This window comes from Pundamilia nyererei, unplaced genomic scaffold (assembly GCF_000239375.1).
Source record: "Pundamilia nyererei isolate P.nyererei 1_Seehausen unplaced genomic scaffold, PunNye1.0 scaffold00126, whole genome shotgun sequence".
In the NCBI taxonomy this organism is placed as follows: Eukaryota; Metazoa; Chordata; class Actinopteri; order Cichliformes; family Cichlidae; genus Pundamilia; species Pundamilia nyererei.
Window position 1 is genome coordinate 1582238 of NW_005187527.1, and position 27525 is coordinate 1609762.

The following is a 27525-nucleotide window of genomic DNA, read 5'->3' on the forward strand; positions in this document are numbered from 1 at the left end:
TTTTCAAAATACATTTTAAAGTAAAAAAGTTATGGCCTCCCTCAAATTTTCCAAAGCTGTCCAGTGAGCCAGATCGGAGCCTTCGCTGGGTGGAATGTGGGAGAGGGTGAGAGGTAATGTCTGTAATGGACATTATCTTGGCTAGCATCCTCTCACCCATCACCTCTATGGAGTCTAGGGGCTGGCCAGGATGGAGCTGGCCCTCTTTACCAGTCTATGCCTTCTCCTGCCAAAGTGCTACCCGACTTAATAGATGCTGTAACAAGAGAGACAGAGGGGCATGAGGGGTTAACCTACCCTGCCTATAAACCGACATTTAAGTGGAGAAAAGACAGCAGAAAACAGCTTTCCAACTGCTTTCATGGGGCAAACAACAGGAAATTACAGATAAATCACAGCAAAACTTTCACAGAAGGTTATTACCTGAAAAAAGTTGGTCTGGGAGACAAACACACACAGCCCAGCGATTTTGTCTGAGGCAGTTAAACTTGGCCCTTAAAATTATTACTTTTGAGGAACACCTGACCTCAGCGACCCGAACGTGAATCACAGGTGCAGAAGTGTATTTGTTTAAGTGCCCTTGAGCAAACACACAGTCTCTAAAATGCATAAAATACACTATAAAGAAAGAGTAATATTGCGCTCATTCATATTAGATATATTGAAGTTACCGTGAGGCCCATGCCTACCATGGCTGGAGCCCGGGGATGTATTTGTTTTAATAATTCATGTTTTCTCTGCATTTTTTTATATGCTGCACTAATTATAAACAATTCAGCGAATTGTTGGAACGGTTTTCAGTCAATCCAAAGCATTTGTGTGAGAGTCCAATCAACAGGGCAGTTTATGCTTCTAATTAAATATGACTCCCATGCACTGCTAGCTTGTTAACCACATACAGCTCACCCACACACTTATGCATGAACACTTCATGCTGCCACCCACACAAGTTCATGGAAAAGCTAGATATTTGTCTAATATGCATTTAAGTGTAATGAACAGTATACTCTGTGCTTTTATTACTTCACAAGATGATGTGATTTTAACTCAAAATGCAGAACATTTAGTAGACACGAGAAAAGAACTTGTCATCTGTTAATTGTGACTCAGATCTAGCAGCACAACAGAAATGTAGCAGTGCTGTAATTTGCATTGTTTTCCACATTGTTGCAAAGGAAAAGCAACTATTAGGCACTGGCTGGTCAAGAAAGCCTCTTAATACTATTTCTGCCCTCTCCAGAATTGCTTTTATTTTTATGGATCAAGACCTCAGAGGAGAGCAGGAAAGAACAGGGTCAGTCTGTAAGAAGTCATTTCACCAACGGGGAGAGGGATACAAGCTGCTTTCAGGGAGCTGATACTGACTAAATCCCTTCACCATTTATATCTTTACTTCCACCTCCCTGCTTATCCACCCTGTAACTCCCCTCTTATTCTGACAATAAGCCACTTTTATGTGGGAGGTCTGACTCAGCCAAATGCTGAGAAAGACAAGAGATTGAAACAAGATAGAAAGGAAGAGAGGTGGAAAAAAACATCTTAGCTCAGTGTTAAGCAGCTTCAGCATTTTATATTTTTATACCTGCCTGTCACAGGCCTTCAGCATTAGTCATTGTTTGAGACAGCCTAGTTAAATCTGTCATAAATGGATTCAGATCTCTTTTTCTCAATACTCTGAAAAAGGATTATTTTAGCTGCATTTAACTGTTTTTTGGACCAATTCAGAATTTGATGTACAAAGCTTTGCAAAAGTCACGAATCATCCCTTATGTCCTTATATTTTGCTTCCAAGGAGCCAGGTTTTATTGCTCTTGAGCAGTAGTTCTCCAGGGTTTCTGAAGGTCTGTCAAAGTTTATCTTTGGTCACGGGCTGCTTTTTACTCATTCAAAGAGATATTAGCTGAAAACTTGGCACATTTCGGCACAGCACCTCAGAAACTGGGCAAGTGGAGTATAGAAGAAAAAGTAGCAGACCTAAAACGTTATCTGTTGCAAATGAACAGTATGTGAAAGCAATGTCCTTAAGAAAAAGGTGGGAAAAAGACAGCAAAGAGTTGACACAGGACATGAGAGATGCTACTGGACCTTCAGTTGATCCGTTTACTGTTACTGAAGCCTCACCAGAAATAGTCTCAGTGGAAGAGTGGCTATCAAGAAGCCTTTCTTAAGAAAGGGAAACAGGGAGACAAGCCTGAAATATGCCAAATTACACAACAACTGGACTGAAAATCAGTGCCAACAAGTCTCATGGAGCAATTAATCCACATTTGAAATTTTGGGTTCAAATCATTGTCAACAGAGGCACTATGATGGGTTGGAGCTGCATTTCAGTCAGTAATGTTCAGGGATTCAAATATTATTTAAACATAATTACACAGAAATGTACAGTCAGATTTGGATCCACCATCTGGAAACGACTGATTGACTTCATTTTTTAATATGACAATGATCCCAAACACACTGCCGTTGCATTAATATTATACCTGGATAGAAAAACACACAGTGGGACATTATCAGTCATGGATTGGCCTCCTCAGAGCCTGGACCTCAACGTTATTAAAGTCACGTGGGATCCTCTTGACAGGGAACAGAACAAAAGGGAGCCAAAGAAGAGCTTTGAATGTCATTCAAGAAGCCTGGAGAACTATTCCTGAAGACTGCTGAAAGAAATTATTATTATTTCACATTTTCTGAGCAAAGGAAAGTTCAAGTTAGTTGTTCAGTTCTACATTTTATACAATTTATTATGATTTAAATTTCCAAGTGTTCAAAAATATGAATATAAGAAAGTAAAATGTGTCAGTATTTCAAATTTGATACTCATATGTGTCCAATATTAGAGTTGGTGTAATTTCTAGTACAACAATCTAACTCTGCACCTTACACATATAACAATAAACTCCCAGTTCTGTTGGGACCAAAGTCTTTCTATGTGACTATATGTGACTGTGCTAACAGTAACAAAGGGACTGGCACACTTAATATCCATGTTAACATGATTAACACTATTACCAACATATATGTTGTGTGAATAGTGTGCGGAAAGCTAATACACAGTACTTTGCACCACTTACGTTCACACAGCCTGATTGCAATTGACTGTGGAGATTAATCCGACGAGTGATTATTCAAGGGCGCTGTGATTCCGCAATACAACAACATTTAAAACAAAATCACAGTTACTTCCTCTACACTGCACAAAAACTACACATTTTCATGAAAAGTACAGCTTTCTAGATATCATGTTGCTATATGAAGTCATATGGTGTAATAAAAAAAAAAACAACCTGAAGGAATCACAAATTCAGTGTCTGAATCATATTGGCAGAGTGAATGCTGGTATTGTCTGACTGTCTTGATTTATTGCCAATAAATCCATCAACATTCAAATAGCCTTTGGAACAAAATTTTCCCAAATGGTATAAAAAAGCTCACGGAAAGATCTGAAAGTCGTACTTTTATTTTTCATATTAAAAGGTCTAGCCTGAATAATTCACTAAGTACTTCTGCAGCACTCTATAATACAGCTTCTTGACAACTGTGGGAGTGCGTGTTGGGTCAGTGCTAGTAAATGGCAAAACAAAAGGAAAAGACTAGAAGATTTAAGAGTTTTAAAACTAGAAGGTTGTCTTGATAGCGGCCTTACAGTAGGTATTTCTAGTCTTGTATCAGTAGTTCCTCAGGGTCAGTAAACTGAAAATTGAAAGTTTGGCCTGATATTGTCGTCGAGCAAAGGTCACATGAATCGTAGGAAATCAATAAGCCTGGTCCTGTTGGGAATGTGAATGTGCAGATGGAATTTAATGCCGGTCTCGGGGCTACTTTTGAAGATTTTAGACACTTTGAGAGGTCGTTTTGTGTCTTGGAGGGTTTAGTCAGAAGGGAAGTCATAGGGTCACCCAAAAATCAATCACCCTCTGCCACTTGAGAGCATGAATGTCCGTGGCAAATGTCAAGCCAATCGAGACAAAAATAAAATCAAATGAAAAGAGGTTTTTTTTTAAATGACTGCTGAACTGCAACTCTTGCTTTTCTCTGGTACTCAGCACAGATCCGGGTCAGACATGCAATACTAAAGTAAGAAAAACGAGTTTACAAGACAATGGTGGTATATTGCAAGTAAAGTATAATCAATAAAGAGCTTTACGTGCTATTAAAGATTAGAGTATATTATTTCAGAATTTCAATGTGCAATAACCAACAGTTGTGATATGAGTGAACGTGATTAGTCATCAAGTATCTTCAATGTGTGAGCGTTGGCATCTGTGCCATTACTTGGTACAAGTCGTTGATTGCTAACCCGACCTGCTAGCTTATTACCGACAATTTATTGCCTCCACCGTCTTTTCAGCTTTCTGTAACGCTACACTAAAAGGAAATTACAACCTGCATTATGTGAAAAAGCTGTGAGAGAAGGTAACAGACAGACAAGTCCTCAATATCTGACCTCAGGGAATCTGACAGCTGAAATTAGGGCCTTAAAGCTCATATTTCACAGTGTGTACTGCTCTCGGTTTCATTATATAGCACTGAAGGGCTTCTGAATGCACTGTGAGTCACAGCAGGTGAGGTGAGCAGCTATAACGTTGAATGAATGATGTATTAAATATCCATTCAGTCTTTAAAGGCTAGTGCTGCTCTGTTTCGAAGAGGGAAAAAAACTTTGGTTAATTTATATATGACCAAACTGCTCCTTTCACCAAATGTCTTTATATTTGAGTCCGCATCTATTATTGTATTTGATTGACACCGTCACAGCATGCCTTTCACTGTGTTAAATTGCAAGTCTTCTTTGAACAACTCTACAGGTGGTTTGACTACATTCACTGCTGTTATGAAGGCATGTCATACAGACTCTATCCGGCTGTGACACATTATATAATGTTGCCTTTAAAACTGAATTTAAGTGTTCAACTTTAGGTTGATAACTCTTGGGTAATAGTTTTAGCCTTTGTCTTAAGAAAGATTTTCACATATTTCTTCTATTATAACTCAGATTATAAGAATTTAAACCCAATTTGTTTCTTGAAGAACCTTAAAATGAATAGTAGCCATGCTAACAGCTGTGTGAGGAAGCTAGTTAGCATGCTAACTTGTTGATAGTAAATTTTTTTTAGCATGTTTAGCTTTGCTTCTTGGTTGACCATATTTAATATGTATGTGAATTAGCACTAAACAAAAAGTACAGTTGATTTTGAAATGTGACCTTTAAAAAAAGAACCCAATACATTGGAAATTTATTAAGTATTTATCGCTCTAATGTAGCTGTGTGCTAGCAGAGACATGACTAGCATACAGTAGCTGTGTCCCAAAACGTAGGCTGCATCCTCCTGAGCCCACTTTTTTAGACCGATTACGTCACAGCGACGCGACGAATGTTGTACCAATTCGTAGACTGCTCCGAATCTGGCCGACAAATGCATCCTCCTTTTCCCCAGATTTGAAGGATGGGTCGGGTGTATCCTTCGTGGCCCACCATATCCCAGAATTCATAGTGCAGCCTAGCCAATTCCAGTTTCCGACAATGGCGGCTGCTACTAAGTTTTAATATTACTCTTATTACTCTTTGTGTGTTACAAAATAAACTTTTAACATATTTTCAGGGGGAAAAGTAGCTGTGTAAACTTCAAATATCTGCTTGGTTTATCAAGACGTCACATATTTGCAAAAGTGCTCAGACGTTTTCAGAGACGTCTGTTACCCACCAGATCCATAGCGAGCTGGGGGTTCAAGGGTCACTAGAACAGCGGCGAGAACAGCAGACTCCCGGCTTAATCATTTTCAGACCCCCGCGGTCTTTCACTGCTCAGGTTAAACATGATATATAAGTTACTCAGATAACTGAAAAATGTTATTGTTTGGCTTTTTTTGGTGTTTTATTTGTTCCGGAGTAAATCGGTTTGGCTGAAATCTGAAGCCTAGACCGCCCCATTTCACAGCCTTGCACTTCCAGCCTTCTCGATCCTCCGAAGGATGCGGCCTAGGTTTTGGGACACAGCTAGTATCTCCCTGGAGAAGATGAGAGAGTTAAGCTAATAATGTTACCTTTTAAGGTAAGTAAAAATACTGTGGGTACAGGCGTTTGAATATTTGTCATAATTTTTAAAGCCAAGTTACACTGACGTGGCTTGTATTTGCATCTAAATCACTTTGTCAGCATCTTATTTTATCAGCATTTTCACACCACACTTTTAAGGGAGATGATCAAGGAGTTGCCTGTCACGATGATAATAAATAATGTAGTGTTGTTTGTTGAAAAGCTGAGGAAGTAGCTGCCATGTTGCATGTGTGACAGGGTATAAAAAATGGTTCTTGTCAAGAATCTCTAAGAAAACTGCTTTTTAACTGATCTTTGATGTAGCGATAAACATGACCACCTGCTTACAGTAAGGCAACATTTCTAGACAGCCACTTACATTTTGAGTATGAGCCTATAGAAACACAATACACTGAATTTCATCAGCTTCTAAATCAAAGCCAGATGTGCTAGCAAACAGATGCCTAGTTTTCACAGGACTTTATGCAGGTCTGTGAAAAACTAAGTACACCACAATTCAATAACTTGTATAACCATCTTAGCAGCAATAACTTGTAGTAGCCATCTTCTGTATGACTTTATCAGTATCTCACACTGTTGTGGGGGAATTTTGACCCGCTCTTCTTTACAGTGTTGGTTCATGTCATTGATATTTGTGGGTATTCATTTATGTACAGTTTCTCTAGAGGACCCACCACAGTATATCAATCAGGCTGAGGTCTGGACTTTAACTGGACAACAGCATATTTCCTTTTTGTTTCCCCCAAACATTCTGTTGTACATTTACTGCTGTTTTTAGGATCATTATGTTGTCCTACGTTAGCTGTTGGACAGATGGCCTCAAATCTTCAGGAGTTCATGGTCAACTCGGTGACTGCAAGATTCCCATAGGGCTACAAAACAACCAAATCATTACCCTCCCACCACCATGCTCGATAGGCATTTATTCTCATACGCTGTGTTTGGTTTTCACTAAATATGGTGGTGTGCATTATGGTCAAACATCTCCACGTTTGTATGTCTGTCCCAGGGACATTGTTCCAGGGGTCTTGTGGTTTGTGCAGCTGCAATTTTGCAAACATAATCTTTGCTACCATGTTTTTTTAGAGATAAAAATCCTTCCAAGCAAGCCATACTTATTGAGTCTGTTACTAATTGTGCTGCCATGAACTTTAACATCGAACGTGTTATCTGAGGTCTATAGTCTGACATATAGCTCTTAGGATTTAGCAGTTTCTTGGAGCAGTGCACAGTCTGACCTTGGAGTGAATTTGCTGGGACGTCCACTCTTGGGAAGATTGTGGCATTGTGTTAACACACACCTGAATGCTTCAGATCAACAAAATTCTGCTTTTAAGCTTTTTTCCACATGAGTGTAGATGCTAGCATTCTTTGTTGTCTGGTGCTGGGCAGGTATTTCACCCATTTTATTTCTAGGAACAGCTATCACACAATGTTCCACAGACAGAAGCAGTTTAAGTGACAGTTCAAGGGTTAGAGGAAAGATTGATCCTGCTCATTTGTCCAGGACTGATTGGCTACTGGGAGCAATGGGAGAGAAAGAGAGATCCCAGAAGGACAAAAATCCAAGTGTCATGAAGAACCCTGAGAGCACATCTGGATCACATTCAGCTTGCTTACAGAGTTGGGAATGCCATCATCTACATGCTCAATTGTGTCTACACAAATCTGGATCTACCTGCAGGCACTGTGAGGGTCGTGTTTTTTACTTTTCCAGTGCATTCAATACCTTCAGGTCAACCCTCCAGGGTGATAAGCTGACAGCGAGGCAAGTGGATGTCTCTTTCGTGTCCTGGATTGTTGATCACCTGATAGGAAGACGACAATATGTGCGTCTTCAACATTGTGTATAAAAAGGATATCAGCAACACAGCAGTATCACAAAGGGGTGTCCTTATCCGTTCCTATTCACCCTCCACACCACGGATTTCAGCCAAAGACCTGCTATTTTCTGAGGTTTTCCGATGTCTATGGTGGTAAGATGCATCAGTGAGGGTGATCAGATGGAGTACTGGGCTGTGGTGGACTCCTTTGTCAGAAGCGTGAGTAGAAGTTTCAAGTCAAAGTGAAAAAGAGCAAGCCCATACGGAAAAGAAATAGTAAAAACTTATATGTGATTACTCATGAAAGTGGCCACTTTCGCATTACTTTCATACATTGTTTTAGTAAGTATCCAAAACATACAAGTTTCATTATATAATTTTTCAAGGGATCTTATATCTGTTTTCACACTTATATGCTTTTCATACAAGTTTCACACAAGACAGATACAAACTTTATAAGATTTATATATATCTTTTCCATATGGGAGGAATTGATTGTGGACTTTAGGAGGACCAGGAAACCAGTGACCCCTGTTCAGTCCAGGAGGTCGATGTGGATGTAGTGGAAGACTATAAATACCTCAGAGTACACACTCACAATAAACTGGACATGATTAAACACTACTGGATTGTTTAGGAATGGGCCAGAGTTTCTATTTTCTGAGGCTTTCTATGAGTGTGTTGTGGTCGGTGCCATCTTCTATACTGTTGCATGCTGGGGCAGCAGGTTGAGGGTCACAGATGGCGATAAATTTAATAAACTCATACGCAAGGCCAGTAACATTGTGGGGATGGACATGGTCTCCTTTAATGTGTTGTTGTAGAGGTGGATTTTGTCCAAGATGAGGACAATGCTGGACAATACTTCCTACTAACTCCATGACGTGTTGGCCAGTCACGGGAGCGCGTTCAGCGAGATTCTGAGATTATCCAAATGCACAGCTGAACGACACAGGAAATCACTCCTGTCTGTGGCTATCTGTACCACTCCTTCATCTAATGCACAGTACACACTGCAGCAACTGTACACAGTTAATGTTTGCACATCCTTTACAGAGAAAATAATAAAGTTTTACAGTTTGATAAGAGGGGCACCTCAGTTTCAACCATATATATTTAACTTGTGTTATATACTGGGATATTTATAATTGAGCTATTTGTATATATTAGAGGTCGTTTTTTATATTTTGTAACTTTGTAACATATTGTTTCATTTAATACATACAATACATGTAATGACGGATCAGTGTGACATTTTTACATTTGGTAACCTGGATATCTTTTCCCTCAAATGAACATATAATGTAACACAAAGCTGAAGTTTCAATTAATTTAGCATATTATGTAATTAACCTGCTTATCTATCCAGTATTTGTGCAATCGCCCTGCTAGCTTCCTGGCACCTTCGCTGTGACAATCTATCACCGATGAACAACACTGTGGTGCTTCCTTTGTACCTTTTTGACTGCAGATGAAGCAAATGAGATACAACATATTACAAAATGTGCCTTAGTGCTGCTGGTAATTGCATTTTTTAGCTCTGGAAAGAACCAGTGCCTCCAGTCTTCATGCTAAGCTAATCTAATAGCCTCTTACTATGGCCTTTCACTTTGGCATCATTAAGTATTCCACAGAGCGAGTAGTCCTCCTTTAATTTAACTCTCGTAAAGAAAGCAAATAAGAATATTTCCTAAAATGTTCACTTACCATTCCTTTCATGTTTTCAGTCAAAGCAATTTGCCGAAAGATAAGTTTACTAAATTGGCTCTTTTGAAGCTATAACTCTTGAAGGAGGAAGTTCTATTTATACTGTTCCTAACTGCATGCCCATATCTGACTGCATTTCTCTGCACAACAGTCTCTCTAAAGGTAGCGATTGTGTCTTGACTCCATATAATTTACTAATAATACAAATATAATGTGCACAAGTCATTGCATTGGCATAAAAAGGGATGACATAAACAGTAAAAGAGTCTTTCCTTTTACATTCCACTGATCTCATTTCAAAGTGTAATGCGTGGAAATCCACCCGACCAATGAGAACTCCAGAACAAGAGAAAGCAGAAGTAGGACATGCACCATTCTCCGTGCCTCTTTGAATTCCTGTAGATTTGATCTCGTCTTTCCCAGACTTACCTACGCCTTTAAATAACATGAATGGGACAATATAAGATAAACTTAACTTTTCAAAATAAACTTTTCAATAAGTGTGCTGATTTTTGCCGGGCCAAAGCCGAGTGCAGGTGTTCTGAAACGCTGAGATGTGGGTTGAGGAAGTCTCTTTTTAGCACAAAGCCTCAGTCTTTCTATTTGTATCGTCTCTATGAATGTACTGTGCGTACATGTAGCGACTGGGGTTTTTTTTCAGACATGTGGAGGTTTAAACACAGCAAAGGTCAAACTCAAATCTCAAGGAACAGATGGCTAAATTCTACCTATATGTGATTACTAACAGAACTCCTATTGTTAAAGCTTTTTAAATAGTGTTTGATGTTTGCCCACATGCTAGCAGAAAACCTTTGGCAGGATTTGCTGATGTTACATTTTTCTATGTGTGTGTAATCTGCTCTTTGTCTTTTCATGCACGCTTGCACGAACACAACCTTTGCCTACATGGTAGTAGGAGTGTGTAGGATACATCTAACCTCCCCCCCACACCTGCTCACAGCACACACACACACTGATGGGATTCCAAATGCATGAGAGAACCATCGATCTAGTCTTTAATTTCACTACATTCAATTATAAACTCATTTTTTCCAGGTTTTTGTCAAAATCATTATTCCCCTAGTCATTAGGACACAAATTAATCTCAAGTGATGATTTGCTGTCAAATTATTCAAATTTTTCTATCAGGGACGAGTCTGATATGTCTTAGACCTCATATGGATGAGATTTTTAGGAGAAGATTTATTGTTCTGAAAAAAGAAACAAGCCAACACGCGCACGGACACCCACACAGCTGGAAACACAAACAAAACAGCTCACAGCCACTGTGTTGAGCTGTGCTATATTAAGGAAGTCATGACGGTAATAGCTGCTAGACCAACTTTGACCATTTTGGCTAAATCTGGTTGTCTATTCTGAAGTGTTAGTTAATTTTTGCATTTCTGTTTTGGAGTGTGAGGGTTTGGAATGACATGATTGCCTGAGAGTTTTGCCAAAAAAGTGAACTTAGCTTGAAGTGGGTGAAAGAAACGTAGGTGTTGCTTAGTAAAGTTTATTGCAGCTGATGTAATGTTAGATGTAGGTAGGCAGGCACGTCGTGCCCACTGACTGTGGGTAGTTGTGAGTGTGCATGCACTGAAGATAAATTCAATATATAACAAATTAAAGCAACAAAACAGGTTAATTAAAGTGAGATAAAATAAGCAGATAAGCAGAAGTAAATTTCAGCCATGCACACAATTTCTATATGCATTTAATTGACTCTCAGAATGCTGATTAGCCCTTTTCCAATGGAGGCTACAAGACAAAAGCGATCAATGTGTGGCTATGAGAGGCTGTCGTATGTCTTCTTCCTCATCAGAAAAAACAGAAGACGAAGCTTTCCCTTTAATCTGCCCTCATCTGAACACGCCAGCTTCATGTCACTTTTATGTCAAACTTCTAGAGGCAATCTCACTATATCTAGTAACATTTAATCATCTCGTTCAACAACAGTGGCATGCAGTTTAATTAATTAATAGGTACACACAAGCTGTATGTCTGCACGTCTCCTGTGTTTAGTCAAGTGTGTTTCTCAATTTCAATAAGATCAAGACATTTCTGGTGTATCTTTCAATACTCTCATTGCAGAAGAGAGCTCTTTCAACTGGAAGTTCTGCACAGCACACACAGACGAACTGTGCTTAGTGACTGCATTTCACTAGAGTCGATCCTCATAATAGTCTGGCAACAAGTCTGGCAAGTTAGTGACAATCTTCTGTCACAAGTCACAGAACCCGGCCTATCTCATGTCTGAAAGGGGCTTTTGTGTGAGCACAAGTGGAATTCAGACAGTTTAAATGCTAAACTTCATGTAGCACAGAGTGCTATGACTAGATAACCACTGTCAATAACATCACTTCAGCTAATGTTTACATTTGCCACCATATGCTACGGGTCATGTCATGCCAATTACAGCTCTGGAAAGTGTGTCGAAAGAGCAAAAGTGCTCTTGTAGCTTAAGAAGGAGACTTTTTATTTGTGTCTTTGCTTTTTTCAAAAGTTATATAGTCTTACTTTAATTGTGTGTAACCTTAATGAATTCATAGATCATAAATCATCAATCATTTATCAGTCATAGAGGACTAAAGTTGTGCGCTGTGAAATCACATGCTTTGATTTAGGCAATCATGTAATATGTGGACATTAGTTTAAAATACGCTCATATGTAATTTTGGAAGTCAGTGCCACTCAATGGAACGATTGTCATGTTGGTCATTTTACCAGTCGTGTGAATATGAGATTTTTCACAGGACTCTATGCACTCTATGTAAGAGAGTAAGTCTGGTGCTGATAATCATTTACACTTGATTAACTCATCATCAGCAAGTGTGAGCACCTCTATAAAAGCAGAGGTTTTGACAGTTTGATGGTCTGGATCATAATCACAATTTTCACAAGAGTGGATGCCCCAGCAAATTCACCCCAAGGTCAGACTTTGCAATGCTCAGAGAAACTGCAAAAAAACAAACAAACCCAAGAGCTACATCTCATACTCTACAGGCATCGGTCATGGAAGTCAAAGTTTGTGACATTACAATTAGAAAAAGACTAAGTCTGGCTTGTTTGAAAGGTTTGTCAGGTGAAACCAAAGAGTCCTTAAAAAGAACATAGCAGCACGGCTTAGATTTGCCAACTTGCATCTGAACAAACCACAAGATTTGTACAGATGAGAACAAAGTGGAGGTGTTTGACCATAATGCACAACTCAACGTTAGGCAAAAACCAAACAGAGCATATCATTACAAACACCTCTTACCAACTGTCAAGCACGGTGGTGGAGGGGTGGTGATTCGGGGCTTTTTTTTTAATCCACAGGATCTGAACACCTTCCTGTCATGTAGTTGAATGTGAACTCCTCTGCATATACCAAAGTATACAGTCAAATGTGAGGCCATCTATCCAACAGCTAACAACAGCAGCATGTGAGAGGCTGGTAGAGTCTTACAGAAAACCATTACTTCAAGCTATCGCTGCTAAGGATGCTGCTACAAACTATTCAATCATTTGGTGCTCTTATCTCATCACGGGACTAACTATATGCGGCCAACTTGTATGTTCAACCACATTTTTCTGTGTGTGTATGTATGTGTTTTTACAACAACGCAAATAGTACTTTTCCAACCTCTATGTGCTTCCCCACAAACAGCTGAGTAACACTGTATAAGCTGTCTGAGTGTAGTGAAGAAGATAATTCCTAGGCATGGTAGCATGGTTAAACGGGCAAAATGGCTTCTTCATTACTGGATTCACTTTGCACAACAACTGTCCCCATAAGCCTTAATTTTCCTGAACAGCTTTGTATTTGGCAAGAGTTTCTTACAACAGCATGGTGAGTAGCTGTACAGAGGTTTTTATAGTGCCATGCGTCACTTTATGGTGTTCAATTATGATTGTGTCTCAGGTGCTTAACTCTCTGTATTTAGCAAATCTGTTGGCAGATGGATATTTAGCATTAGCATGTTAGACACACAATTATACAATAACACAGTGTGATAGAACTGAAATGTTGCTGTTTACAAGGAAATAGATATTGAAATGAGCCAGTCGGGGGGAAAAACTGTTTGCTACATACTCCATTTCCTCCTGAATATTTTACCCATTTACATTTCATAGTCTTTGTTTTGTGGCATATTTAAATAAAAGTGCAAAATAAAAAAAAAGATGTGTCTAGTTAGATAATTGTCTTTAAATTTCTCTAAAAAGCGACAAAGTACACAAAAAATGGTCTTGAGGTCCAGTCCAGGGATGAATTAGCTGAATTAGCTAACATACACCTAGCAACCAAATTAGCATCTGCTTATTTAAAAACATATACCACTTTCTTGATTAATACAAACTTATTACAAATTAAAGGAGTTAGTTATACATTTATTTACCCTGTGTAGCTGTCATGCAGCAGGTTATTAGCCAAAGACACCAAAACATTTTCCTGCACCAGGTTGTAAACGTGTTTATTTCTGATAAGCTAAGGTTTTGAAACTAGCCTCGGGTAAACAACTTCAGTTGTTGGCTCCCATGCATTAGTATTTTTCTTTAGCCCTGAAGGTTATCTTTTTTCTTTTGTCCAGTAGTTACTGACTTTTTGGGCATGGGTTATGATGGAATGAATTAGGAGCAAAAACACTGATATAAAACTATTATATTGCCTTAAATTAGCATAATGCAACGCTAGCAACCTGCCCAATATTCACTCTCTCTTTAGCAGCTAAATGCTCCATATATCGGTCCTTTGTTTTGCACTGGGAAGCTGCTGTACAGACCTTTTTTGTTGAGTTTTTTCCTTTATCCAAACCTTTATACTGAAATTGCTTTCTGCTGTGTCTGAAAACAAGGCTGATGAGAGCTGTGAGAGTGAACCAAAACAGTAAGGTTATGGGCTGAAACTCCAAGGCTTCACAGAGCTGCACGCATCTGATGATCTTAGCCGTGTTTCTTCGCGGGTTCATCTCTACAAGCGACCCCTCGCATTTGCAAGCAGCTGTGCGATCAGTTCTTAATATAAAAATAATGATCACAGCGGCTTTAAAGTTGTAAAATTGCCCAGGGCCCACCTTATGCGAAAGATGTTCAGTTTATGATTAGATGATTTCAGCCGTTGATATCTGGACCATGATAACCATGTTTACGCAGTGTTGAGTTTGATTTAATAAAAGCACTTCACCTCCAAATTTAAACCCATTCTAATTTAGCATTTTCGAAGAGGAATATGAAAATAAATGTGCGTGCTTAAAAAAATAATAAAAAAAAATTCCTTGAAGGATGCTTTGGCTGAAATGAAATGTTTTTATCAACAGCATAATGTTATCTCTGTATTGAGGATAATTTAACATAGAATTTGCATAAAGAAATCTCTTTCAGTACAAAGTAAGGACTGAGCTGATACACTTGCTACAAATGAGAGTGAATGTGAAGAAACAGAAGGTATTTTTAAACGTGTGGATGACTACTTGACATGTTTGTCAGTTTGCTGTTTATTGTCCATTACTGTCATTGTCTGATCTGACTTTTTTTCTTTGCTACACAAGAGAACATTTCTGAATACTGACAAGAATCCAATAAAAATACCATTAATTCTTGAATACTCTTTTTTTGTCAAACTTTTATTGGCACAGATTTTATTTTTCATTTCGCTTTTCAAAATTCAACAAAGGAGACTGCTACATTCATGCTGTCCGTGAACATTTCTTATCACTTTCATGATTTCGCGTTTCTTCAATAACACTAGAAATAAGTCTAACTTTGCCTTCATTTCCATGTGTTTGAAATGCCGTTCTGTCCCAGTGCTGGGATAAAACTGTTTATACTTAACTCCTGAAGTGTGTGTTATCTGGAAGTCAAACAAAAAGGATCTGATCTGAATCGGGCCTGTATTCTTTTAATCCGCAGGAAACTGGTTCTCCCAGTATTGCTGTGGTGTTCGCTCCACTGCTAAAGTGTAGGCTTTTAATGTGCACTGGTATTGCATGGCACTTAAGCTGTCACTTTGAAGCTACCTGGGTTTTTATGCAAGTGTAATGTCGGGGAGCTTTGGTCAGTCCTCTACCTGAAGAAATCCATTTGCGCTGGGAGCGCATAGAAAGCAGTGCCAGGCAGAGATAACGCTGCATCTTTGCAACAGCGGCCGTCCGGTTATTTTTCATCAGCGTGTTGAGGAATTCAAGGTGTTCTTCAGACGGGAAACAAGTGCAAAAATGTGCTTTACGAGCTCTGTGTTTGCATGGGCTCATTAGCGGAGCACTGGGTGAGTGATTGGATGATTACTTATTGTTTGATTGTAATTAGGATTATTAAAGTGATTAATTGGCTATAGGATGATTGAGAGGGCGAGTGGCTGGCTGGCTCCAGCTGGAGATGGGGTGCAGCTGGGGCTGCTTTCAAAGGTCATCAAAGATTTTAGTGTTTTGTTTTTTTAATCTCTACATCGATCTGCCACCCCGGGGTTACATTTTGTAAAACTGTCTTCGATTGAGGCTTAAAATGCATTATACTGGCAAAGGTTTTCCCTCGTCTGCATTTACATGCGTATGAATTGAGCGACATCCCATTCCTAATCCACGGGACTTAATATAATGTTTCCACCCTTTGCAGCTATAACAGCTTCAAGACTTCTGGGAAGATTTTCCACAAGGTTCAGGAGTGTGCTCATGAGAATTTTTGACCATTCTTCTACAAGCGCATTTGTGAGGTCAGACACTGGTATTGGATGAGAAGGCCTGGCTTGCAGTCTTGCTCTAATTCATCCCAAAGGTGTTCAGTTGGGTTGGGGTCAGTACTCTGTGCAGGCCAGTGAACTTCTTCCACACCAAACTCGTTCATCCACGTCTTTATGGGCCTCGCTTTTTGCACTCTTGCACAGTCGTGTTGGAACAGGAAGGGGCTATTTCCAAACTTTTCTAACAAAGTAGGGACTTTGAAATAGCCCAAAATTTCTTGGTATGCTGAAGCACATTCTAACACCTGAATTCAATGATTTCAATGGGGGAGTGAATACTCTTGGCTATATAATATAAGTAAAGGGAACAGCTGGAGTTACATGGGATAAATATGTACCAGCCTCCAGCTAAGTCGTCTGAATTACTCTTCTTAATAATCACCTAAAATTGTACATTGTACAGCTACAAGCATTTCACCCCCATGTCATACTGTGTATGGTTGTGTGTGTGTGACAAATAAAATTTGAATTTGAAATCTCCCCCCTTCTTTCCCTCCATTAAGCTTTTGATGGACACTTCTTACTCCAGTTATATTCTTAAAAATCGCTGAAGCTTCTGAGAGAGAAGCAGAGGATTTCTTTATAAATATTGCATTCACAGGCGCACACACAGAATGTAATATAACATAGGACTCCTTGCCAGCCTCAGGCGAGATATAGGTGGAGGGTTTTTTCCTTCTTCCCCTTGCTTTGCAGGATGTTATCTCGTGTTTGCTGCTAGGTGGAGCCCGAGTACACGGCGAGAGCGGCAGTCCACATCCGAGTTTTTCCTCTCACCTTTCACTGGCTCTCCAAAACCCCTTGGTCTCCGTACAGAATTACTCCCAGCCAGTGCGCGCAATTGGTTTGTCATAGTCGCAGAGAGCTCAGTTTTTCTGGACCCAAACAACTTAGCTTCTTTTTCTTTTTTCTTCTTCTTCACACTCCTCACCTCTTCCGTGGAGCTTTTCTCACAAGATACCCTCCCTTCCCTACCTCCTCTTGTCCCCACTCCTCATTTGCCCCCCACTTAAATTCATCTGGATACTCTTTTTTTTCTTCTATTTTAAATCGTGTGTTGGTGTGCGTGAGCGCATGGTGGCGAGAGGGGCTGCTGGCGTTTTTCAAGCTTTTTACGGGACGTGATGTAGCCTCCCCGCACACAGAAAGGACGCCTTGTGCCATAAAGGGATCTAAGGGGACAGTGTACCGTGGATGCAACGCGAGGAAGCCGCCGTTTCATCACTGGATAGTGAAGCAGCAGCGGCAGATAGAGGCGATTTTTACGGGGATATTGAACGGAGCGACAGGAGGCAACACTTTGGAATCGCTGCCCTCCTCTCTCCCTCTCTCTCTTCGACCCCCATCAAGTCTCTCTCTTTCCCCCCACACACACAAACACACACTCGCTGTGCAGTAAAGGACTGTACCTGAAAAGACACTTGAAATTAACGCTGACTTTGAGGACGGAGTGCTATTTCCTCCGCCGTTTCTAAATGCGCGGTAAGTGTGACGCTCGTGTTTCTTCAAAATGCATTTGGCCGTCAGTTTGTGCGCATACCCGCCGCTGTCTTCAGATTTGGGGGGCTTCGGGGCGATGATGATGATGATGGGAGTGATGGTGATGATGATGATCCCCGTGAATGGACGCCCCCCTGCAGCGGTGCAGAAACGCTCTGTGTGATGTATAATGTCAACCTCGGCGTCCCCTCCACTCTTTAATTACTTTAGCCGGGCTATCGGTGCGTTCAGGTGCAATCAGCGCCCGTCAGATCGAAATTTGGAAATATGAAATTTCACCCCGTTTTATTTATTTATTTATTCGTGTATTTTTGGACTTATTAAACGTCCTGTTGGAGGGTTAAAGTGAGCTGATTTCCATACCAATCAAAAGGCGCTTAAAACGACATGTAGTGCTTTCCCCCATTTGTTAAATGTCTTTTTAAATAAGTTGCATATCCGCTGCATTCCTATGAATGAAGTTTTCTTTTTCTTAGTTTCTTTGCCTCATGATTTAAGGAGGATGTCTCGCTGTGGTTTGAATGGGATGCAGCTGAGACGTGATTGCAAGGGCTGAACTGTGCGTGTGTGTGTCTTTCAAAGATGCCCGAATAGGCCTGTGTTGTGTGAGGGTAGATGCAGTGGTGTGAGTGGTCTAAATATTTTATAATAGGTAGACTGTGCCTCAAGAGCGAAATATGCAGTTTATTGGCGTAGGCTGTGCGGGATCTTCATATACCTCCACTCTCAGTCAGCATGACTTGTTTACATTTTCTAAAAGTGTCAGTGTTTGCAGCTGAACGTGTGCTGCAGCGCGGGGAAATAAAACCAAACAAAGCAGCAGCAACCACGCAAATAATGCACGGATTAATTTATGCATGCACGTAAAAAGAGAGAAAGGTGAGTCCTGAGCTGAAGGAAGCCGTGTTGCCCGGCGTCTGTGTGAGAGAAATGCAGGGTTGAGGTTGAGGGGGGGGGCACTGCACCGAATTCTTTGATGTGAAGACAGCACACTGTCTTTCAACATCAGAATCAAAGCGGAAAAGGTAACTAAGCCCATCGCTTTGAATCGGATCAGAAGTTTTCTCATCGCTGCACAGTGACGCCCTTCATTTCCAATTCATCATTTAGAATATGGTTTGATTTTCTTCCTTCCTTCTTCTTCTACTTCTTCTATTTGATGCTGAATAATATAACAGCTGTGGCCTGTGGGGGTGATCTTTCATGAGTTTTTCAGCCAGGCTTTTGGCTTCTTGTACTTCAGAATTGTGACTAACTTCCACGCACCCCACCCCAGCCCTCCTAAAAACTCCTTTTCAGGATGTCATTAACGCCGTTGTTGGCTGTATCCTTATCTGACAATTACATTCATTATGCCGGGGACTGCAGCACCATCTGTCATATAATCTCCATCGGTGAAAATGCCCCCAAGCAGGCGAGAAGCAGACATATGCACAGCGTGTGCACAGAAACGCACACAGTCAGTTTTCCTCTACCAACAATAAAAACTTTGCCTTCCTCCTCCAGGGGAAACTGGAGGGGACATCCGATGCTTTATGACTAAACCGCAATGTCAACTTGCACTTTGTTTTTCCACGTGTCTCATCCGTCTTGATTCAGCTAAACGTCGCTCCTTGCGGAATATAAACTAGGTTACATTTAACGTAACAGCGGCTGAACCCGACGTCCGGTGGGATACCTGACGGGACGGAGCTGTATGAAAATAAAATAATTGTTCCCTTGCTTTTCCCTGAGCTGCAGTCACGGTAGGAAAATGGAGCTTGACTCGAGCTGCCGCCTGATGTATTGATTGAATCGGTTACCTCGGGTAAGGGAACGCGGGGAGATGACGCCAGGTGGGGAGGGATGGACACAGAAACAGCCCTGCTGCACTGTCACTTCTTATGCTCTTAATTGTCTCTCAGCTATCTGCTATTATTTCCCCCATTCCCCTCTTTTTCTTAAGCTCTTAGAAATTAAATCAATTTTCTTTCATTTTATTTTATTTTTCTCGGGAATGATCACGACCCTTCACCTTGAAAACCACTGACTTGACTCATTAGAGGCGGCGTGAGAGACAAATTCATGCACTCTTTTGTCTGCTGAGTGACTCACTCCATCGTGCTTTTTTTTTCTTTTTTCCTCACAGTGTGAGCCCAACACTTTGTGCTGGCACATATTTCTTCCTGTTGCATTGTATTACACTAATATGGGTTAATTCAGTGCCCTTGCTGGAAAGCTCCCCCCTTCTCATTTTGTCGGATCTCTATGATGCCCCCATCCCCACCCTGTTTTTTTTTTTTAACTCCACTGATGTTGTGTAGCTTTTCAGCAAGAGAATTTCTCTCCTTAGGCAGCTCCATTTATTTGATTTTCTTTTTCTTTTTCTTTCTTTTTGGACACAATTGCCAGTCAGGAGGAATCCAATTTCTCGTTGGCGTATGAATGGAGATATAGGCCTCTCAATTTTCTTCATAGGTTAGCTTATGCAGGCTCATATTATGTACAGCGAGGGCTTTTACTGGTGTATCAATTGGGGGGGGAAAAACACTACTCTACTCTCCGGAGAGTTGCATTTGTCAACATCTTTTGTGATTTTGCATTCAAATTTAGGGCATTTTAACACAAACCAGAGCCACTGGTAAACATCTTCTAGTTGCAGTCAGCGAGGATTATATAAATATACCGATATATCGGTGCATCCCTGCTAGAAACAGGATTAAAAATGAAGTGCAAACTTTCTGGCTTTCAAGAAATCAATTAGACTCTAGAGATGCTGGACTTGTGCTGTAAAAGCTACCCCTCTGGTGGTAAGTTAAAACCAGCGATAAAGACTCCAAACGCTGTACTAATTGACCCTTATTTGAGAAGCACTACAGCAGAATCACTGAGTAAATGAATACCTCTTTATTCTCTTACACAACTGCCTGTGGTGTAGTAGTCAGACTGAAACTGCAAACCTGAATAATGCTCAAGGTCACGTACTACATGCACAGCAGCAGAGGTCACAGTTATATTTTCTTTTCTTTGTTTCTTTATTTTTGCGCTCATACAAACAGTGCACAGTGGGACCAGAGCTCTGACTGTGATTTTCTTTTCATTTTGTACATTAGCGTTAATGGAGGAGAGGATTTATTTGTATTATTTACTTAGGAGAAATCGGAAGAGGTGGAGATGGCAAAACACAACACTTGTTTTTTTTGTTTTTTTGGCAACTAGCAATTACTGTAGGGCTAGATGAGATTGTTTGCCTGGACCCAGACCTTTAAATCCATTGTCAAGTATTATCAAGCTGTCTGCTGCGACAGGGATATTTTAAACCGTCGGTGCTTGCTTGTTTTTGGCACCCCCGAGGCACGGCGACTGAACGGCAAACGGAGGAAGATCCTGAGCTGTTTGTACACGCTCGTCTCTTAAAACCCCGACACGACGCTATGTTGACATCAGTGTTAACTTAAAGTGATGTTAAATTCCAGGAGAATAGTTTGGTCTTTGGTGATTGGTTCAGTGGAGAAAAAAACACACACAAAAAAATCTCCTTCCCACACGGAAATCGGTAAGCGTTGGAGGCGCTGCCGGACTGGAAATGGAAACTGAGATTAACAAGTTGAGAGTTGTGTTTTCTGTCAGTCTAATGACTGCAGCTGTCCATTGTTTTGGGGCTCCTGGAGATACGACAAAATATCTGAAGCTTTAGAAAGCCTTGTGATTTTAAAACCGTGTTATCATCCAAGATGATGGCTGTGCTTTGATATTTGCTCATACTAAAAGTCTGGGGGCTTACTTACTGTACAGTACAGAAAGAGCCCTGCTGTACTGCCCACTGATATTTTTGCTATGTGCTATTTATTTGGGGGGAAAAGGTCCTAAAAGGCTATGAAGAGTAAATCTAGTGAGGAAAAGGTGCTCTTAGTCCAGAGTTCTGTGGGCTTGCTGAGGCTAACTGCTCCCCGTGGAGCTCCCACTAGAATTACATGCCCTCATAAGCCTTCTGTGGTCATACTTGCACCACCAATAGGAAAGCTCAATTGATGTAATAAACAGCTGGTGGTTAGCGCAGCAACATCTATAAGAACGAGCTGGGTGAAATCATGACAATGACAGTCATTGCACACCTTATTAGTAATAATTCTATTCAGCTTTATTTATGCAGTGCCAAATCCCAACAACAGTCATCTCAAGGTGTTTTATATTGTAAGGTAAAGACCCTACAGTAACAGAAAAAACTCCCACTGTGAGGAAGCACTTGGAGACAGCAGGAAGGAAAATCTCCCTTTTTAACAGGAAGAAGCCTCCAGAAGAATCAGGCTAGTTGACAGGCTGGAGATGAGGGGAGGGAGACAGGACAAAGTCACACTGTGGGACAAAGAGCCTGAGTTTACACCTGGCTAGTACTAGGTTAAGCCTTCATAACTGCCTTCATTCTCACAGCATGGAGTCAACAAGGTGCTGCGAATATTCCTCAGATATTTTGGTCTGTGTTGACATGAAAATGACAGCAAATCTACGAGGCATCCCAAAAGATCTCTATCGGACTGAGTTCTGGTGACTCGATGTTATGTTCAAGGAAACAGTTTCTGCAGTCATGGAGGGATAGGCATGATCAGCAACAGCATTCAGGTGACGGCCGGATTTCAACAATTTGATTGGTACAAGTAGGTCCAGAGTTTCAGCTGCTCCAACAGTACAGATTTTACACCTGATGGTTTTCCTGATGTAACCATCCCGTTTATCCTTACTTTTGAGCCGCACTAGGAAGTGCACTAGCTAGTGAACCCCACCTGAGGCTGGATTTGTATCTCCTGGTATCAAATCAGAGGTCTTTCGCATGTAAGGCAAATGTGTTAGCATGGAGACAGCATGGAGGAACACCCTAAAGTACTTAAAGTGTGTCAGGAAATTATCCCCCCACACCATTGAACCACCAACACCAGCCTCAACCGATGGAGCCATGCTTTCATGTTGTTTACGTCCAAATTCTGACGTTACCATCCGAATGTCCTAGCAAAACTCGAGACTCATCAGTCCAGGCAGCGTTTTTCCAGTCTTCTCTGTTGTTAGCTGGTAGGAGGGTCACATGTAGCCCATCTGGTTTCAAACCACAGATGCACTAAATGGTTAATTAGATGAACATATAGTGTAATTAGCAACACTTGGTTCTTTGGACTGCTGGTCAGCACTGATTCTGCAGCTTTTGTATGCAGGTTGACACAGATGTTTGAAGAGTATACCTTTTTTCCTACCTATCATGAGCATAACTCAGAACTGCATAAAGTCCATGACAAGTGTGTTTTTTAAAATAAGGACACTACAGAAGAAGAGCTTTCTGAATTCTCATAAAGGCTGTCTAAGTGATGGATTTAAAAAACCTATTTTGCAGTCGAATGATTGTTTATCCCTGCGGCTGGATGCTGACGTGCTAAGCATCACACGAACATCTTCAGGGAGTTTTGTATTTGGTGGCTGATTTTTCTCCTGTGTGTTTTAAATGATAGGTAGCTGTGTCTCCTGTATAATCCTATAAACACACATATGTAGTCTAGATACAGTTTCCAAATGTGCAGGGTTTTTTGTCTTTACTTTATTTAAACCTGTTTCCTTTAAAAGTAAATAAAGAAATAAAGAAATCACCAGCTGGCCACCCGCTGGAGCGCATTCACATTCCTCAGGGCTCTTGGTTTTTCAAACGTCCCCAAGACTGGAGTTATCATGCTGTTAGGAGTGAGACAGGTCAGTCTGCTGGGGCCCTTTCTCTGTCAGGAATGTCACACAAGAAGAAAAGCAAAGGCTGGAAAAAAAAAAGAAAAAGGAGGCACATTGCCACGGAAAGGTCCTTGAGGTCCGTGCCTCTCAACACTTTAGCTGTCCTGTCTCATAAAGAGCTTGGACACAAAGGTTTTGACACAAGCTTTCACAACCCCATGAACACTAAACTGTAGGAAATGGGGTTAGAGTTGAAATGGAGACTTCAGCTGGTGCTCGATGGAAAGGACGGACAATTAGTTCCCTGATTCTGCGTAGCTGTGGAGACAGTGACCCCGGTGTTTGAGAGCATTTTAGATGCCTTTTAAAATGCCGCTATAGTTGTAGGATGCAGGGAAATGCATCAATATTTGTTACGTCAAGAGCAAAGTTTTAGCAGAGGTTACTCGAGGAAGGGTTTGAACGCAAGGCATCAATATTATCTTTTTTGTGTATTTATTGCAGTGTAGAAACATAACACTTTTACCTTTTTTTTTAGATACATAGTAAAATACATGTCAGAAAAACACAGGGTGAGGCAAAAACATCTATTTCTGGATGAGTGAGTTCATCTGGTATTTAGTAAACCCGAACAACTTTCCAACAATGCACCTGTAGTAGCATCATTTTCTGATTTCTCAGGATATTTTGCAGTTTCCCTACATAGAAACTTTGCTTATGTGGGTGTTAATATAGCTGGGTGGTCTGCCTCAGTGTCTTTGGCAAATTATCTTAGAGAACAGTGCAAGCTGGTTCATGTGCTGCTGTTGATAACTCTGTCACAACGTAGGCCTGCTTATATTTCCACAGGAGCACCCTTTCATAGTATTATTTGCTAAATTGTATAGAAAAGAGTGGGTGGGCACGCCCCCGTTCATCCGGTGAATAGGAAAAGGACGTTGAGCAGTTCTTAGGTAGGCGGAAGATCACCGGTTGCATGTGAATTCGACTGTTGCTTCAGTGTTGCTTCCGCTCCCGCACTGGCGGAACACCCCAGTCTTCGGCTGTGCTTTGAATTGCCCTGGCATGTCACATTAATTTATGCATTCAATTTTAATAAAGGCCTGCAAGGCTGGTTCGCTGTCAAGCTCAAGTTTATACGTTACCGTGACCGGTGTCAGTGCGCTTTAAAAAATTCTTATGTTTTTCAAACTGCAGTTTTAATTATCTGCAAGCCAACCCTGCACCCTTAATTTGACACTTAGTTAAGTTGTCCCTGGGGGGGTCAAAACACTTAGCAGGCACATTTTAACACTCAACAACTTCTGCAGGCAGAGATACAAAGACTGCATGACAAGAAGGCGCGAGCACAAAGCATTAACTAGCTTCCGCAGATATAAATGCAGAATGCGTGCTTTCTGTTTTTCTTGTAATGCTTGCAGATAAGAGCGGCTGCAGTACATGACCACTGAACAGCAGAAGAGTCCAATCAGTCGCTACTTACTTGATGAAGTAAGCACTCACTGGATCTGTATCTCCATAAAAAGCGGTTTCTCGTACGGCGCTGTTAACACGAGGCCCACGATGGCAGACCCGGACCGGGGAAAATGAAGGTTTAAGAGGGAGGGGGAAAAAGGATAGATTCTCGTCTGGAGTGCAGATATGGACCCAAAAATGTCAACTTAGCATTTAAAGCAAGCCAAGCCACTCTTACGACCCTGTCGGTGGTGTTAAAAGGTATCCAAAAGCTATCAAACTGACAAAGCCTGACGGAGCCGCAGTACATCAGCCTCTTTACTACTCTGTAAAATCTGATACATTTGTCTATGTGCATTTTATAGTATAACACCAAAGTTTTTTTGCTACTATATCGATAGCTTTCTTTTGTTCTGAAGTCCCCTCCTCAACCCCTTCCTTTGTGAACTTTAGACGAGGGAAGAGGATTTCAAACAAAGATGCAATGCTTCTCTGAGACCGAAGCCCTAAAAGAAGTTAATTTATGGCCTGTTTGGGAGGCAGGTTTGGGCTTGAATACATAATAAGGTAGTGCACCTGCAGCCGCATACAAATGAATGGAAATGGACGGTTAGTATTTACGCCTCCCTAAACCATCGGGACCTCCTGATCTGACCACTAATTGGCCAGCAAAGAGAGATGAAGATAGCTTCCTTGTTCTCTGGCTGCTGTATCTGCAAATATCAGGTGCAGATTTGCACATAACAACTTAGCCCCCGTCTCAGTCTATCCATTTGAATAAAAAGGGGTATTGCTAAATGGTTGGTTGCATTCATGTTTTTTGATGATGAATCAAGAAATAAACCAGGAAGTGATATAAAATTAACAATACAGTCGTTCCTCGTTTATCGCGGGAGTTACATTTTAAAAATAACCCACGATAGGTGAAATCTGCAAAGTAGCCAAGTTCAAACCTTTGTCCAGTATTATATTACAATCCGAAAAATACGTTAACTTGTACCTTCCTTTAGCATGTCCAGAAGTCCTACTTTTTGTGCAATGGTTAGCATCTTTCACTGCCTTTTGGGTGCTACCGCAGGTGCCTTTGATGGTGCAAAACGTTTCATAGACATTGTTGTGTTTGTTGAGGAGAAAACTTACAAACATGCAGTACCGCACTTCGGAGTCGCACTGCTAGCGATCGAAGATTTTTGTAAAGTTGACAAGCTGATCCCATTCTGTACTGTACAGGAGACACGGCACAGAGGAGATTGTTTGACGGTGGTCTAAAGCCGATTGGGACGCAGAACGCAATACACTGTAATAAAAAAATCCGCGAAACAGTCAGGCCGCGAAAGGTGAACCGCGTTATATCGAGGGAAAACTGTACTCGTCATTTGAATCCGTCCTGCAGTGTTAGAAAGTGAACCCCGGTGCTTTGACAGTCCTCTCTGAGTCACCTTGGCGACAGACTTTGCGTTGATGGGAAAAGACCCCTGTGCTCAGTAAGGGACATCGGTTTGCCATGACCGGCTTGAGGAGTGAGGAAAAAAAGACAAAAGAGAATGAGGATGTATGCGGAGAAGTACTCAAGGAGTTTATGGCAGCGAGGATTAAAGTCCAGCCCTGAGGATGGTCTGAAGCTTGTTTTTAAAGGTAAAGAAGGTGTCTGCCTCCTGAATCCAACCTGGGAGCTTGTCCCACAGAAAAAGACCCTGATAGCTAAAGGTGCTTCCGCCAACTCTAGAAGTACCACAAGTAATTGGGACCTCTGGGTACAGACGTGTACATGTGCCATTTAAACGATGTCGAGTTTGGGTTGTTTCGTCTCCTTAAGCTCTCTGTTTGTAGCTGTTTTGAGCTTCTTTGTTGTGAGGCACTGAATCGCCTGCCCGCCTGGCACAGACGAACCCTCCGACCCTCGGGTCCTCGGGCTCAAGGCTAGTATGCCGGTTCAGGTATCTATCCACGCTTCAGTTCAACATCTTTGAAAAGATCCGAGCAAACTGAAAAACATAAATTTTAATAGTGTTACGCTGTTATCTGTGGGTTATAAAAAAATCCATTATAACATTTTTTTTCTGACATGCTTTTAGTTCAAAAGAGCTTGTAATTGAACACAAAACATGAATGCCTCGCAGAAATGTGCATTACAATATCCTGCTTAATGTTTTTAAATTAAAATACCATTTCTCCATTCATACCTGATAAGATTTCCAGAGAGCAGACGCTATTTTTTTTCTTTGAAGGCAGATAATTAAAGTGTTTTCATACACGTGGATAGCTCTGCGCTGAAAGATTTATGCTTCTATCGCACGAGGGTCGTTTTCTCTTTTTCTTAATTAAGAGAGGGCATATTTGTCATTTATTAAACCAAGGTGAATTCGTGGAGTTCATCAAAACCTCATTCCATTTGCAACTTCAAAATGTATTGCAGCTGTTACGTCCCCTGGCTAGTCTAGGGGGTTGAAGGGACGAACATAAATGTGGATAGAGAAGGAGGAGCCAAGATGGTAAATTTAAAAGGTTTATTTAATACTGGTGATGGGACGTGGGTTCAGACCGAGGTGTAACGTCAGGGAGAGCCAAGGCCAACATAACAAACA

The 27525-nt window shown here is 40.9% G+C and overlaps 1 protein-coding gene across 15 annotated transcripts in view; it reads left to right on the forward strand.

Moving 5' to 3' along the window:
- Nucleotides 1-17101: 17101 nt before the first annotated feature.
- Nucleotides 17102-27525, forward strand: part of LOC102199017 (latrophilin-3) — a 263343-nt gene continuing 252919 nt past the window's right edge. For all 15 annotated transcript variants that reach the window (XM_005743033.1, XM_005743035.1, XM_005743038.1 and 12 more), the window contains exon 1: nucleotides 17102-17785. The gene's annotated coding sequence lies outside the window, so the exon portion shown is untranslated. The remainder of the gene's footprint in view (nucleotides 17786-27525) is intronic.